This window comes from Brienomyrus brachyistius, chromosome 6, assembly GCF_023856365.1.
Source record: "Brienomyrus brachyistius isolate T26 chromosome 6, BBRACH_0.4, whole genome shotgun sequence".
Classification (NCBI taxonomy): Eukaryota; Metazoa; Chordata; class Actinopteri; order Osteoglossiformes; family Mormyridae; genus Brienomyrus; species Brienomyrus brachyistius.
Window position 1 is genome coordinate 21217217 of NC_064538.1, and position 17580 is coordinate 21234796.

Sequence of the window (17580 nt, forward strand, 5' to 3'; positions counted from 1 at the left end):
ACCTATTGTGAAAAATGTACTATGCAGTTTGGAAGCTTGTCATCCATAGAGACGCCAACAATAGAAAATGATTGTACACCATGAGGTGTAAATGGTTACACATCAAATGTATCAATGTTGCATCAACTCTCAGCTAATTGAATGAGTACACAAAGAACCAAAGAAAATCAGTGGTACATGATCCAACCATCCATTTTCCAACCATTTATCCTGAACTTAGGTGAGGTAGGGCCTGGAGCCTAATTTAGGCAGCGGAATTCTGAGGTATATCTTGGATAGGATGCCTACAACATTATTGGGCAGGCGCTTAGGAATAGGTGCTCAAAGGGGTAAGACCTTTGGGTGATATGGGTGAACATCCACAGATTGAAGACATGGTGAAGGAATGACTAGCCCAGTGCCGAGAGGGCTACTTTCCGTGCACCATCAAGTTTGGAAAGAAGCATTGCATGAGGCGATATGAGTGTTTATAGCAATGATGTTCCCACCTTGTGTTTTTCGCTAATGCAACATACTCACGAATCACAGATTGAGGCGTATACAGTGGTGTAGCTATAGGAACACTGGCCCCAAATGAAAGCTGATCGGCCGCCGAGAGTCTCCCATCACTGGTCAATCACCAATTCAAAACATATCAATAACATCAACCCTTTATTTGTCATTTGCACAAGTAGAGGTAGTTCGGAATTCTTCTCTTTGCCTACCACATATTGCACCCCCTAGCTTGGGGGTCAAAGCACAGGGTCAGTCATCATGTTGCACTCCAGCAGTTGGGGTTTAAGGGTCTTGCTCAAGGGCCCACATATATGCGACTATTCTGCCAAGCCTGGGGGTGGAACCAGCAGTCCTCTAACCCCAGACACAGAGACCTGGGCTATTGAGCCACTCACCAAACCTTAATAGTCTTTGGCGCTCCTGAATCCCGGAGAAAAGGTTGCGCCCCCCCGAACCCAAATTATAGCCCCTCTTACGCCCCCTCAGACTTAAAAGCCCTTAAAAGAAATTCTGATCACAGATATTTTTCATTTGCTCAACACTGGAGTCTTGCAGCGTCCTTCTGGCATTTACTACCTGAATCCATTCCTCAGCAGATTCTGGAGCCGTCGTTGCCCAAGAAGATTGAGAACCACTTACAATTAAAATTGTCCACCTTCTCGGCATTCAGGCTGCCGCCTCCTGAATGCGCATTGTGCACATAGCAGGTTCTTCTGTTATTTCTTATTTTATTCTTCCAATTCACCACAAGTGCATTTAAACATCATAATACTTAGCACTTACCTCAAGAGCATTTTCAGTGACATATTTCATAACTTCAGTCTTGACTAAAGGAGAAATACTTAATGGGCTGTGGACTTATAGGTTGTACTTGAAGTTACCGAATCAGTAGACAGAATTTTCTGTGTCCATTGTTCCTTTAAATTCTTCTTGTTCTTATTGGATGAAATCATATCATTCTGCATAGAATTATGGGTGTTGCACCAGACCTGCTAAGTAGTTTGTGTCCACCAATGAAGAGCCCTGTAATAAAGAGTTACTGCTGGAAACACATGATAACATTTAGCAGATTCACATTACATTGTCTTTCATTGGTAGAAGCTACTTGGCATAACATTAGTAGTATATAAGACACTTAGCCAGCTATAAATATAGTACGAACCACTTTTTTTTCATAATCCCGCTATTAACCATACCCGACTGTGGAAAAAATGTTTCAGCAGGTGGTTATACCTTAACTATTATACCTTAAACCTTAAAAACCTGAAAAACTAATTTTAAATTAAAGCAAATTTAGTACATTTCCAAGGCTGCTGGATCCAAAGGGATTAGACCTAGCATGAAATGTTTACTAGACGAAAGCCCTGCATTAAATTACTGGGACTGAATGCTGTTAACTTACAGCTCCTGTTCGTAATGTCTACTTCACCCACAATACCCACAATAGGTAGGGTAGTGAGCAATGAAGTGTACTTGAGAACTGATTGATAGGAAACATGTTCAAGGGACAGGTTAGGTTTTTATGCTGTAGTGAAACCAGCTGGCAGTCCCACTTCCCAGACTGCTGCATGTCTAGCAGGTATTTCTGCATAGATTTCAGACCATCGTGTGCAATGTCAGCTATTGAAGACTGAGAAATTCAGTCTGCAGAAACCTTCAAGATTCAAGAGGTTTATTCAGCACATACACAGTTGTACACATGCAACATGCAGTGAAATGTAACACTGGTCACTCCGAGCAGCTGTGCATGATAAGAGAATAATAAAATACAGAAAAATAATAATATAAAATAAAAAATATATCGGTGGTGCAGTGGTTAGCACTGTTGCCTCACCCCTCTGGTACCCAGGTTCGAGTGGGTTACATGTGTGTGGAGTTTGCATGTTCTCCCCATGTCGTCGTGGGGTTTCCTCCGGTTACTCCGGTTTCCCCCACAGTCCAAAAACATGCTGAGGCTAATTGGACTTGCTAAATTGCCTGTAGGTGTGCTTGTGTGAGTGACTGGTGTGTGAGTGTGCCCTGCGATGGGCTGGCCCCCCATCCTGGGTTGTTCCCTGCCGCGTGCCCATTGCTTCCGGGATAGGCTCCGGACCCCCCTCAACCCAGTAGGATAAGCGGTTTGGAAAATGGATGAATGGATGGAAAAATATATAGGATGTTCAGCTGTACATAATCTATACATACATGATCGCTAAAAGTGATTGTGCTGTGCAATGTAAGTGCAATGTGCAAGAGACCTGAGGTATGTACCAACAATCTGGACAGTATGAAAGCAGTACTCATAGGGTTATGGGCACTCGTACACAGTGGGCACAGAGTCACGTCAGTGATAGAGTTCGGTGGAAGACCTAGGGGCACTGAGACTTGTCCTGGTTATGATCTGGGGAACAAAGCTCCTCCTTGACCTTTCAGTTCTGGTCATAAGGCTGCAGAAGCGTTTGCCTGAGTTCAGCAGGCAGAAGAGAGAGTTATTGGGGTGGGAGGGATCCTTGAAGATGTTTGTTGCTCTGGTCCTGCAGCGGCTGTTGTAAATGTCTTGTAGGGAGGACAAGGCAGATCTGGTGCAGCACTCAGCTGCTCTAACCGCCCTCTGCAGGGCTTTCCGCTCCAGGACAGAGCAGTTCCCGAACCACAATGTGATGCTCATGGTCAATATGCTCTCTACAGCAGCTGAGTAGAAGGCCTTTAGGTCAGCAGGAGAGACCTTAAACCTCTTCAGCTGCCTCAGATGGCAGTGCCACTGCCTCACCACTGTATGGACCAGGCTGGATCTGCTCTACATCGCAGGAACTGACTTGTTCGGTTCCTAGCAGGAAAAGTCTGATTCAAATTCTCCATATTCTGCACCTCCATAATATCCATCCACTCCAATTCTAGCCCTGCTGATTCATTCATATCATAAAGTAAAAGACTCGGGGACCAGTGGTCATATTTCACCTGGTCTATTGAAGCTCCTTCGTAACTTGACTGCCAGATTACCACACACACTCTCCAGCTAATACACAGTGCTGAGATGTGTGTTACTTGGAGCTGGAATGCATGGGTAGACAACCACTTTATCCACAAGATCTCTTAAATCCTAAACACGTTCAAGTTTGCTATGATCCTCTACATCAGGGTGCCCGACAAGTCCAGGTCTGAAAGGTTGAAAATTAAATTCTCATCCTTGGCCCCTGTGTGGGGGCAGAACTTTCCCCCAGGATTCAGGAGCGCCAAATTCCTTTCGCTATTCATGAAGGAGCTCAGAACTTATTTCTGTAGAGACACTTCAACCCTGAACTCCTGGCTGCATTTTAATTTCAAGATGGTGCTCCTTTTAACCAATCTTGACTGTACAAAAATGTGTGACTTTCATCTTTTTGATAGCACACTGTGTTTTATTCTCTATGATTATTTTAGTTTTTTTTCCATTTCAGCTCTGAATTTCACAATGTAAGTAGCAATGCTGCACTGGACTAGCCACACCTTCCAATTACTGTTTACTTAGTGTTGATCTCTGCCACAATATACAGTACCAGTCAGAAGTGTGGACACGCCAAGCCACCTACAAAGAAGAGTGATAGAGAGTCACACCACATGACCTGGCCTTCTGATCTAAAAACAGCAGAAAAGGTTTGACCAGAGTGAAGGGAAAAGCAGCCAATGAGTGCTCAGTGTATGTGGGACCTCCTTTAGGACAGCTGGAAAAGTATCCCAGCAGGCCACATCATGGACCTGGCATAGAGGAGACAGTAGGGTCAGGCAGTCGCAGGAGAAATTGTGACTAAGATCCTTGCTCAAGGGCCAAATGAGGGGTCACTCTGCTGACCCTGGGATTTGAATCAGCAGCTTTGTGAGTCTCATCCCACAGACCCCCCCAAAAAAATTAAGGTGTTTTTTTTATACTTATTTGGTCAGTGCATAATGCCATATGTCATTTTATAGTTTTGATGCCTTTATTCTAAAATCTAGAGAAGAGGTACAAATAAACCTTTTCTATGGGTTGGTCTCCAAACATTTCAGTGGTACTCTATCTATGTCTTGGTGGCTTAGCAGTGCCTCACACCTCCAGGTTGGAAGTTTAACTCTCACCTCTGCCCTGGGTGTGTGTCTGCATGCTCTGCCAGTGTAGTACAGGTTTTCTGCAGGTACTCCTGATTCCTCCTGCAGTTGGGGTGACCACTCATCCGGATGTCATCCTGACAGTTCGGTTTTCCAGCCCTCTGTCCAGAATGCTGTTGGGTATCCTCATTTTAGCCCCCACATCCTCCTTTCTCATTCCCCCCCCCCCCCCCCCCCCCCCACCTGCTGCCCCGTTAACAACTAGTGCCGCTCTCGCCAACCCTCAAGCATACAAAAAACATGAAAATCCTGCACACATATACTACACAAGCCGAGAACCGCCATCCTTGCAATAATTTTTTCATACGGTAGTCTTGCGATAACAAGACAATCGTCTCGATCGATACACTGTTCTCGGCTTTCGTAGTATGGACCTCCTTTTAAAGTTATGCCAGTGGTCACCCAACCCACAGTCCAAACATGCAGCTGGATTAAGTGACACCTGGCCTGTGTCCTCAGCCTCGTGCCCTTATGCAGCCTGAGATGGATAGATGGTTATGTATATGCAAGCAATCAATACCATTCTATATATAAATTATTGTACCATTCTATATATACATTAAATTATATGATTCTTCTATGAAATACAAATTAGCAGGAATAAAAATGCTACAGCATAAACCCAGTGTTGTATTTTATCTAAACAGCTAGAGAAAATATTAGAGTGAATTATGGTACACTGTGCAGAATTCCCCTTGAGAGAAAATGGGGATCAAGGCTGCATCAGTAATAAAACCATAATGGATTTTCTGCATAGTTTTCTGGTACCTAAAAAGAGAATACTGAAAAGGATGCTAATTATGCTAATTGCGCCAACTTTTCTAACGGGCACCCACACAAGCAATCTTAGACGCATGATGTCACAGTGAGTTCACTGTGAGCTGGGCTTAAATTTCCTAATGAACGAGACATCTTAACACGTACAAGCAGGCATGCATTCCATTCGCCCGTTTACCTGACAGGTATTGTGGGTAAGGCGTGCACAATGTTTAAGCGTATGGGATGTGCTGGTACTATTCTGTAGTTAGTATTTCAAGGCTAGGTCAGTAAACACGTCAATGTTTCTTGACAGTACGGCAGAAAGTAATTCTAGGCCGTTCTCTGTATGTGTTGTTTTCAAAATCAATATTATGACATTGGCACCAATAAAATTACTCTGTCATCGGGATGTGAACCACCTCTGCTCAGCATCTGTCCTACTGCATGAGGAAGGTGTGCAGGATCTTCACTGTGCCAAAAGCGAGCTAAAGGATCACCAGAAAGCACACGGGGATACAACGGGCAAACAAAAAGAGCAAAGTAAGGAGCGAAAAATTGACACCGTCTTCCAAGTACTTTTGTCTGGAAATGCAGTCGTTTAGAAGCAGTACATTACTGTTTTTCCAAAGCCTGTGTTTCTGAAGTCTTATCCATTTCCAGGGATGTACATAGGGGTGGGGCCACTGGGCCACTGGGCACAGCTGAAATCTGATTGGCCCGTGGAATGCCCCTCCCCTGCACTCACCAATTCAAAGCATATCATTGGCTGATGATAAGGTTGACTCCTCTGTATTAATTAGGGACCCTCTTTTACTCCCCCATGTAAAAAAAAAAATAAAAATCTTAGAATCACCCCTGGTTTCCATTAGATAGCTTGGAAACTCACAGTTTGTAGTTATTAGACTTAGCAGGTCCCAAGGCTGGAGGCAGCAGAGGAAGTGCAGTTAGTGTGGAGATGGCAGTTAGTAGAGGGTTGCGGGTGGGGGGCATGGAAAATCTAGGGGTGCGGGTGATATAGCCAACATAAGGCATGCTGGGATTTGTGCAGAGGTGAGATGAGATGGAGGAGAGAGGCCGAGACGACACAAGCAGAGACCCTGCATTTCTCACAGAGAAGCAGATAATTGGCTGATAATTTAACCCAGGACATCATAAGAGCAGAGTGCTTTTTTCAACCATCCGGCAATCCCTGAGGTATAGAAAAGGATAAATTGATTGTCTGATTTTCTTTCTAAATTATGCGTAATAAGATGCATATCAGCATAGTATTCACATTACTCTTAATGTAAAATACATTTCTTTAAGTTTCAGGACAGCGGTTCTAAGAGCGATGGTCCACTTAACGTTTTGTTTTACCAGAGAAGAGACAAAAGAGTAATACACTGGTATTTATCAATATATCCCCTTTAATCGAATGAATTTGCATCTTCTTGTAACTTTTCTGGGCTGTTTCCATTTTCCTTATCTTCCATGAAAAACTTCTATCCAGCTGATTTAAACGTCCATCCTGCAGGAGACGAACGCTCATTAAGACCCACCACTGAGCAACATCGATATTTTACTGATATTTCTTTAAAAGGGGAACTTGACTTAAAATAAGGCTACAAATTACCATCCAACAGAAAATGTGCCAGGAATTCTTTCGAAATAAGTGGAATTTTGCATAATGCTTTGCATCACTCAGAAATGCCAAACCATCATTAGCCTACAAAGATTAGACCACATGCAAGGAACACACAAACACATCTGCTGAACGCAGCGAGGATCATTAGACTCTGCTGAACAAGGCGTTACGTCAGGGAACTCGTTTAGGTTAAATCAAAGATTGCAGATGATTTTTGGAGGACTGATCGCCAACAGAGTCATTTCCATCCAAACTCCAAGACGAAGCTCACATACTGCTCGCCCAAGGCCCAGCTGACAGATGCCTAGGACGCTTCCTGTGCTCGTCTCTTTGGCCAAACTGAGACAAATTGCTTCTTGGCACAACATCTCGCATTTCATTTTTAAGTGGAGCAGGTGTTTACAGACCTGAAGATCCAGACCTCATTTCTTATCTGCAGGGAAGAAAAGCTTGTGTAAGCTAAGCATTTCAAATTTAGATTAATGAATACAAGGTAAAAAAAAATATGCCAGCATTATTTCATAAAAATTATAGTTTTTTTCTGTCATTATTTTTTTTTTTTTATAGATTTTGAGCCGGATATTGTTGCTTAGGAAATGGAGTTTTCCTTTGCTCAAAGTTCAGGCAAACCGGTGACGTTAAAGTCGGAGAACGATTGTGCGTATGGCGCCTCATCTAGAAATTACTCTGCATTGCGATTCATGCTACTTAACATACCCACAACCTCAATTAAAAAAGTTAAACTGAGAAACTGTTGTTGAAAATAGATTAAATACATGCCATGATGTGAATGGTAAATTATGCCTGTAGATTAAACAATCTTCACTATCAAAAAATTACAAAAATATATTACGAATCTTTATTTTCAGTTTTAAGTGAAAAGTAAAGCCATAACACATTTCTTAATTATTTAATATTCAAATGAATAATATGAAATATAATGTGTTCTAACCAAGTTTAATGAGGAGGACTTAGTACTGCTATGTTTTCTTTAGTTAAAGTGTTTGTGTCACTCACAATATGTGTCAATCATTCTAAGCACAAATTCGTTATTATTATTATATTTATTATTATATTATTGTTGTAGTTATTATTATTATTATTATTATTATATGGCGAAGCCCATTTCCCCATCTACTGCGGAGATGGAAAGGAGGTCAGCTCCAGAAAGAGGGAGGAAAGAGGGGATCAGGTAGGGTTAGAGGAGGCACACAGAAATAACTGCACGAGCCTCCACACACCTGGACGAGTCAGATTATTCAGATCAGTTCATTTCTATTTAGCACCTTTCACAACAACTCTGTTCCCATACAATAATGGCAACCATTATTACATTATTTTTACAGAAGTCAAGCGACATCGTCTGGGTTCTCTTGTTTGACTTCTCCAGTGCATCGTCATCCATCCAGCCTTCCCCCTGAAGGAGAAGCTCTAGGTAATGCAGTATGAGGACACCACAGTTCCCTGGATCACAGATTACCTCATCATCCAGCCACCTTCAATTCGATTCGATCATCAGGGGAATATAAAGGGGCCAGGCCACAGGGACACTGGCTACAAATGTAAGTTGATTGGCTCCCAGAATACTCCATCTCCTGTCAATCTCCAATTCAAAGCATATCATTGGCTAATGATAAGGTTGGCCATTCTGTATGTAGTATGGCCCCTCTCATGCCACACGCCTTAAAAAAAAAAATCCTCGATTCACCACTGCAAGTCAGTACATGCATAAGTACTTACGCTTCACCATAGACTGGATACGACTCTGACTCACACAATCTTCTCTGATTATGGGATGTATCAGTGAAGGAAGAGGAGGGGAGAACAGAAGCACAGAGGGAGGCAGCGCATCCTGCTTAGAGGTTTGAGAAAAACCACCTGCAGCTCAATGTCAGAAAGATTTTAGGCATAGCAGGGTGTCGCTGTCACTGTTCAAGGAGAGAGTGTCGAGAGGGCGCAGTTCCATTAGTGCCTTGGCATTTAAATCGATGACAGGCTGGACTGGCATGACAACACCGAGGAAGTCTAAAAAGGACAGCGCAGACTGTTTTTCTTGAGGACACTGAAGACTTTCAGTGCATGCAGCAAACAGCAATCCATGTTTTACTAGTCCGTTGAAGCCAATGTCATGTTCTTAGCTGCTGGGGGGGAGGGTAACATCAAGGAGACTGAACATTCTGGATTCCTAGCAAGCTGTGAAGGAGAGAAGAACGTCCAAACTGTACTCTTACCTACAAACTGTAAGCCTGCCTTGACGATTTTCTTTTTTTTTTTTTGAGAAAGTCAGGTCTGGGAGGCCCAGGAGCAACTGGGGGTTAGGGTTACATCACTACGCTGACCCTGCAGTTTGAAGAAGGGACCATCCAATCAAATTCCTAACCTGAGCCACACCCCTCTACGCCTCATCACTGTGAAATTCCATCAGTTCACACTTTATTTCTATTGTTTGGGCAACAAAAAATTGCATCATCAAATAATGTGTAATATCCTCCAAGTCATAAACCATAGACACTTGGACGAAGACCTGCATCCAAAAATCTTATTTGGTCAAGTGAAGCAGGGACCTCAAAGCTGGGAGAATTAGCTAATTTCCGAAATCTAACTACACATTTTCAAAGCAAGCTTCTGTTTTTTTTTACCAACCCCTGACTTGAATCCTGATCGCATCCGGGATGAAATCTGATGAAATCTGGCCTGCCGATCGATCCTCTCAGATACCCCCCCCCCCACCCAAGCTGACAAGTTATACCGGTCCGTGAAATTCTTGCACATCATATGTCAGTCAGCTATCATGAAAAGGCTGCCCCCCCCACCAGACTGTCAAGTCAGATTTGTCAGAAAGACTCACTTTTTGCATAGAACGGAACACAAAAAAAGGTTTAAATAGTATATTATAAATGTCAATTATAAACCGTGTATTTACGAACGAGACTGTAGCCAGATACCAGAGCAGAAAACTTTTCAAGTTCTTCTGCAGTAAAAACCAACTTATCTATTAAGATTATTAAGGGGAGGGGGGTGAGATTGCCAAGTGGATGAAGTGGTAGATTGCTAATCCACTGCACTCCGCACAAGTTTATGTTTTCGAATGTTAATTCATTTTGAATGTGACCTTTCATACATAAATAAACTGCAATCAAGTGTTGTCAACCTGACTTCATAGTTTGTCCAACCAACTTTAGTCCTGAAGGTCCTACAGTTATACCACTTTATAGTCCATCATCACGCATTCCCGGAAGTCTAAGTCTAACCCTAACCCTAAATCTAACCCTAATCCTAACCCGAACCCTAACCGATGCCTCAGCACAGTAGTGTCACCTAAAAGTACTTTGCTGACCCCCCATTCAGAGAAACCCCACCCCTCACATCCACTCCACTCTGCCCCCTTCCAGCTAGATGTACAGCACGATAACCAGGTCACTTGCATTAGCTGTGAAGGCAGACTCGAACTGGGCCGCAAAATCCAGGCACAATTTGCGAGATAACAGGCCAGTTAGAGATATATACGCTACCAATTACACGGGAGGCCTGAAGAATGTATCTTTAATGTAGCATAACACGCAGGCTCACCGCACATAATTCCCAAGCCTCGGATATTAAATAGCTTCAACCAGCCCCCGTGACATGCACCTCTCGCACCCCCCGATATGACATACCAACTGACAGAGATCGAAATTACTCTAGGGCAATCCCCTAACAAATCATGAGGGGACCCCCCCCCCCTCAAATCCTCCTTATCTCAAGCTAGGCAAAATGTGCAAAACAGCGTCTTCTTACAGCTGGACACAAGAATACATTTCATGAAAAAAAACTGAAGAAATAATTGGGGACACTTTTGCCAGGAGTATTTCCAACTGTCTCTCCAGAAAATAATAATCCATAAATCCATAAATTCTTTGTATCTGTGTATGTTCATTATATTTTAATTCACTTAACTCACAACAGTTGCTCGTTCTGCATCCTTAACAGTTTAATGTCCTATAATATGACAGTCTGTTAATGAGCATATTAAGTCACTTCCACTTTAAGCCTCTTTAAATACGGTACGATAAAAGATTAACACCAGAGCCACTGGAATACAAACGGTAGTCTGGAAACTATATGACGTAAATCACCTGGACTCTAACGTTAACAGCTGTTAAAAATCTGTAAAATATCAGACAGGAATGTTTTATAGTAAATAGGGAACTGCACTACATACAGAATAGTTTCTGGTGATACTATAATACTGTATAATTGTCTTATCCGCCTATTTTTCTGTAAGAATCATGGACCATGGAAACCAAATTTCCGAATAAACCACATTTTAGTAAAGTTTGCCTTTGTTTGCCATTCGTTAAATAAACCCGAAAAAGTAAAGACAATTTACTATAAATATGCCGATAGTAAGTGTTCCTTAGCTATATAAATTCCATTATTGCAAGAAAAATGCAGACGCCATTAGCTGAATGACGTAGCAGCTCGCTGGAGACGTTTCATTTGCCAAAAGGACACACGAAGTTGGCTTTAAACCTTTGACTTGAGGTTGTGTTAAATCACATTTTAAATTATCTGAAACTGCATTTGGCATAAAAACCCAGGCTTGTAGTAGATGCAAAAGCAGTCGGCACATCGCTGAAAACTCCAGTTATTAAAATTTAATAATAACAAAAACGGAACGCGGAGAATGGTCTTTATTTTAAGTGTCCCGAATCATTTTTATAATGTGAAAAGAGAGGGAGGAACGTACATAGCGATACACATGGAAAACAAAGGCGAGCAGCCGAATGAGCCGATGAGACGATGAGCCGAAGCTGGAAATGAGGGACATTTTATACATATGAATGTTTAGATAAACAATGCTCTGCACTAACTTGCTATGCTTCTTACTGTTTTTAAGCTCAGAGATCTCAAAGCCTTGACAAAATATGAAAAATAAAACCAAATCTCTCAGCATCAATTCACTCTATCAATCACCTCTTATCCAAACCCACTTAATAAACTAACTGGCAAAAAGGTGAACAATGATGTCACATGACGCATATGCTCAGTTGGGTAATTAATGGGCTCTCCACACATCCTATTTTAAAATGTACACAAGGAGTCCGCTCAAAATGCCACCTAGAATGATGCTAAGAAATTAACCTACGTTCCTTCAGGAGAAAGAGCAGACAACAGATAATTATAGTATTTTGCATTCTCAGTGCAATAGTTTACAGAATATTTCACAACTCTTAAATTCTATTTAGCCTCTTAACAATTATTTATATTAATAGCTGCACAGTTTTAACTAAAACATCTCTGGGGTCTTGAAAACACTGACTGAGATGCTTTTATCCAGATAAATTGCCACATTATCCATTTACACAGCAGGGTATTTTTTTACTGGAGTAATTCAGTTTAAGTACATTGGTCAAGGGTACTACAACATACTGTCATACTGGGATTAAGATGGGGAAGTATGTTTTTGCCTTGTCTGACTAATCTCAGAGTCAGTGTCCTGGATGGGCATGTCTTCAGCCTGTGAAGTGCCATGGGAGGGTATTGTTAAAGACGTACCTGTGTAAATTCCAGGTGACATGGTGGCCCTATTACAGGCAGATCAGCAATGGGTGAAATTAGAGCTCACTGAGGTGGAGAATCCCACAGTCACTCAGGCACGTTATCGCTTTACCTCGTTTCTCTTATTAATGCTGTGGCTCCGAGTGGCAGGTAGCTCACATCTTGCCGCTTTCGGTACAGCCAGGCCGCTATTGAAAACCAGTGGCTCCTCTTTCTCTAATTAGAGCCCTTCTCTGTCCAATGTCTGAATTGCCAAAAAAAAATCATATTAGAATAGGTCTTATATTATCTGTACAAGACAGATATCCGTCGCACCCTGTCCAGACCGTGTCAGCGCCAGGGGGGGTGGAGTGGGATGCCCCCCCCCCCCGTGCAAACCTTATACCGCCACCACGGGTGAAAATTTTGGGGCCAGCCATCAAACTTGATCTGGTAGCGAAACTGTGTCCAGGTTAAATGCCCTGAACCCCCTCGAGCCTGTATTTCATGGAAGATTACAAAATATATACAAAATATGTGGCACCTTCTTTTGTCAAAGCAGTGCTTTGGGTACTTGGGGCACTTAAGCACAAAACAAACAACTTTTGAATTTCAGACAAATTTCCCTGTTTCCTAAGAAGTATTAAATTCCTGGAAAGGCAGTGATTCACATGGAATTTTCATGCTGCTGCTGTGGGGAGCTGGTAGCGGTTGGATCCGAGGCGATCCCCGTACGTGTTACCTTCCTTCTTTATGTCTTTGTTTGCTCTGTGTGGGCATCGTTACTCAGTTTATGGATTACATAGTCCCACGGGAGGCAATCAAAATCTGCACAAATACTGGCCAGGCCCCGCCCCCCTTCCCGGGCATAACGATGAAAACTGAGTCACAGTCTCATGTACTCAAATGAAAGGCGGGAAAACACTGCATAACCCCAGACAGCTGAAAGGCTGGGCTTCTACGCCGTCTTGAGATTAAAGATACAGCAGTCGTGGGTATTTAAGGCGAAAAAAGGATTCCTGAATCGCTGCTCTTTCATCAAATGAGCAGTGAGTCACATGCAAATGATTCAGTGTCCAACGTGAAACAGGAAAGTCCTGTTTCAGCCTTAAATCCTGGTCTCTCTCACCTCCCAGTTCGCTCACAAATTTGCAGAACGGACAGTTTTAACCGCCGATACATGTGCATGCAACCGCACACTAATGAATGACCAAGAAGCTTTCAAATAAAGGGAGACTGAAGTCCCAATACACTGATTAGTATCACAGCTTCCCCATAAAACTTTGTCTATAAGATCTGCACCAAAACATTTCTTACCTTAATTCATTTTCATGCTGCTCATCTCAAAGCAGAATATTTTCTAAGTGAACTGCGAATATTCTCAGTACAACCCCGGTTCCAAAAAGTTGGGATGTTGTGAGAAATGCGAATAAAACCGAATGCAATGATTGGCAAATCACATAAACCCATAATTAATTGAAAATAGAACAAGAAAGGTTATTGTTTTATGGCAAATATATGCTGAGCGTGAATTTGATATTATCAACAATAATGTATTTTATATGTAATTTATATGTATTTATATGTTATTATGTAATTTATGGATGAAATTACAAAATCCGTTGTAATATTACATCTATGGAACATTATTTTTAAAGTATTGCACTATTTGTCTTTCACAGAGTGGTGATCCTCTCCCCATCTTCACCGCAAAGAGACTCCGCCTCTCTGGGAGGCTCTTTTTATACCCAATCATCCTACTGACCTGCTGCCAATTAAGCTAATTAGTTGTGCGATATTGAACCAGGTGTTTTCTTGTACCATTACACAGTATTTTCAGTCTTTTCTTATCCCTGTCCCAACTTTTTTGAAACATGTTGTTGGCATCAAATTCAATAAAACAATTACATTTCTCATTTTCAACATTTGATATGTGTTCTATTCTCAATTAAATATGGGTTTATATGATTTTGCAAATCATTGCATTCCGTTTTATTCGCATTTTACACAACATCCCAACTATTTTGGAAATGGGATTGTATTTATTATAAATTATCAAAACTGCCTCATTAATATTGTGCAATGAATGAAGACCATAGACGAAACCATCACATTTATCAGTTACTGCCCTTAAAAAATCCTTAAGCCTGAATGTGAAATATTTCTCTGGATAAATCACATACTATACAAGTCAGTATATCCCAGGCATTTTCTGCCCTACAGCAAAAACAGCTACATACATGTTTATGTTTTCTTTAATATTAATATTATGCAATGATCTTCTCAAGAAAACATGATCTAAAATCACAACTCAACAATTCAGGTTTACAAAACATAAAACAGATATATAGAAACATACTTATATTGTTTTCATTATTTAGATAATGTCTAAATAGTGGCACATTCTGAAATGTATCATTTTCCATCCATCCATCCATCCATCCATCCATCCATCTTCGGTACACACTTGTCCTATGCAGGGTCTCAGGGGTCTGGAGCCTATCCCGGAAGATACGGGCACAAGGCTGGGAATAATGGTGGCTGGGGCGCCAACCAATCCCAGTATTACATAATAATTATTAAAAATGCATGATGTCATTTACCTCAAAATTAAAAAAAAGAAAGAAAGAAATTCCTCCATGGCCAAGGGCAGCCTTCTGCAAATAATATCCTACACTGAGAGGAGCAGCTAGATGTGTGATGTAACACTTTATACAAAGTGCATTGTCATGCAGAAACAGTTCATACTATTTTGAACTAAATCAGAATCAAAGCAGGAACAAAACATTTTGCAAACACTGGAACTTGTTCCTTACAGCGAAGATGAGTCGACTCTTCATATCTGCTCCAATTTGACACAGTGTTGTACCGAATGTCTGAATTCAAATAAAAGTCTTTAAAAAAAAATCAAGCTTGTCGCCAGGCTCACCTGAGGTTCTGACTTGGAAAAAAAATTGCTTTGATCCCTTCTTTGAGCCAGTACTAAGCTAATGCATGAAATAGTTTTATTTTCTCTGAAGAAGAAGAACATGGATCTAAAATGATTTAAACTCTGACAGCTATGCAGCCTGAATGGGAGGGAAGGTACCTTCCAGAATTGCAGTAATAAGGATTTCTCTCCAGTTCCATATGCCCGGTGCGTAGAAGGGCAGTGGATCAACGCTGCATTCAGGGTGCCCAAGCTATTCATGCTGATGATGGAAGCCGCATTTACAGGCAGAGTGACCATACAGAACTCACAGTACTGGTGTAAGGTCATTTTCATGTGCACAAAATACTATTATATGGTTTTAATTAATCAGAACCTCCATGACTTTAATGCATAAATTTTGCACTGCCTTGTATCTATGTAGAACATTTCCAGGCATTTTTGTATCTTCTATTGCAAGATTTCTGTCTTTTCCCTCTCCAGTTACCAGCACGCTTCCTTCTCACACACCAATGCCTTTTAAGTACAGCTGTGTAGTATTTCTCCATTACAATTGCTCAGTGTGATTTCAGTGCTTAACTACTATAATCAGGATTGTATTATTCAGAAGTTTCATTGCATATCAGTGGCAGTTATTCAGTGTCTTGTTTATTCCTATTTAACTGGTGATATGGGTGCATGTATATTTAACAAAGCATTGCAAACAATAGCAAAAGACTTTCCTGGACTTCACCTAAAAGGCAACGTCTCCAACTCTCAAGTGAGCTCCTACTTGTACTATATTCCCCCACATATTAATCGTAATAGTCCTTTGTAATGCTACATGTGTTTTTTTTGAAGAACCCAACATAAATATTCATGGTCAAGCCATGCTAATAGGGCATTAGTATTCCAGCTTTTGCAAAGAACACATGTAATTATCTCGGTTACACAGTCCTAATGAAGCTAATAGTCTTGTTTCAGAATGTGCCCTTCTTACACCTCTTTCCAGTGCAATGTAGGTGAGCTGTCAATGACCTCATTATGAAGAATCATTAGTATTCTATTTTCCATCAGTGACCAGCAATTTAAACTGTGCTCCAGTTTGGCCATGATTTCTTTGGTGCCGCCCCAAACACTTTGGCCTGACTTGGCGCCCTTATGTTATTTCTAAGTGAAACCTACTGTCCACATGCCGCGGATTTTGGAGCCCAATGCACTTCTAAGTTTGAGCACGCCTGCACCTGCATAATGAATTTAGCTGTTAAAAATTAGTTTGACTGTGTACAGTAGGCTAAATGAATTTGATTATTTTAAATTAGTTTTTAGATTGATTTGTAATAAGTGTGGACAAAAACGGAATAGCACTAAAATTAAAAACATATATATTTATGGCCCTGTGCGACATGCAGGGGTGGAGTTGTGGGGGAAAGGGGGGGGGGGGGAGAGGGGGCTGGATAGGTCAATTTCACGCCCAAAAAAATGTAACATAATTGGATTAGTCTGGGTTGGGGGCCCAAAATGATATTCTTTCATGGACCCAAAATCTCTAACATTGCCCCTGGTCACATGGCTATGTGTAATTATTCTAATTAATAAAATCACTGTAGTTGCACCCCCCCCCCCCCGCCCCCCCATGGTCACTTATAATAAAATAGTCCCATTGTATCATTTAATGTGCAGCTTTGCATCTCTGCAGGAACAAGTACTCGCTTCACTGTGTCCTGGAGAACAGCGAAGGTTTTAAAGAGCTTGACTGTTAAACTCAGGCCCTGCACACCTGAAGCCAGCGAGCTTTGGACTTGTAGATGTCACCCAAAGAAACGCAGCTGAAAGGTATGTTTGACGTTTGAGGCCTGTAGACTCCAGCCTCCAGACTTTCTGGTGCACGATCCTCTACGCCGTTCGCGTTTCACGTTTTCCAGCTTTGGCTCACCCATCTGTGCTAATGCACTTCAACTTAAAAAGAGGCTATTTTCTATGCTGCTCTAATTAACAATGAGCAAGTTTATTCAGTTGATGTTCACACCTACTGGCACTGAAAATTAACCATGCCTTTGAAATCCAAAATAAAAGAATACGAAAACAAAGGAAAATCAGTCACACAGCTTTAATCCATAAGTGATTTGCTTACAAGAGGCATTTATCCCTGTTAAAGATAACAGCAGTTTAA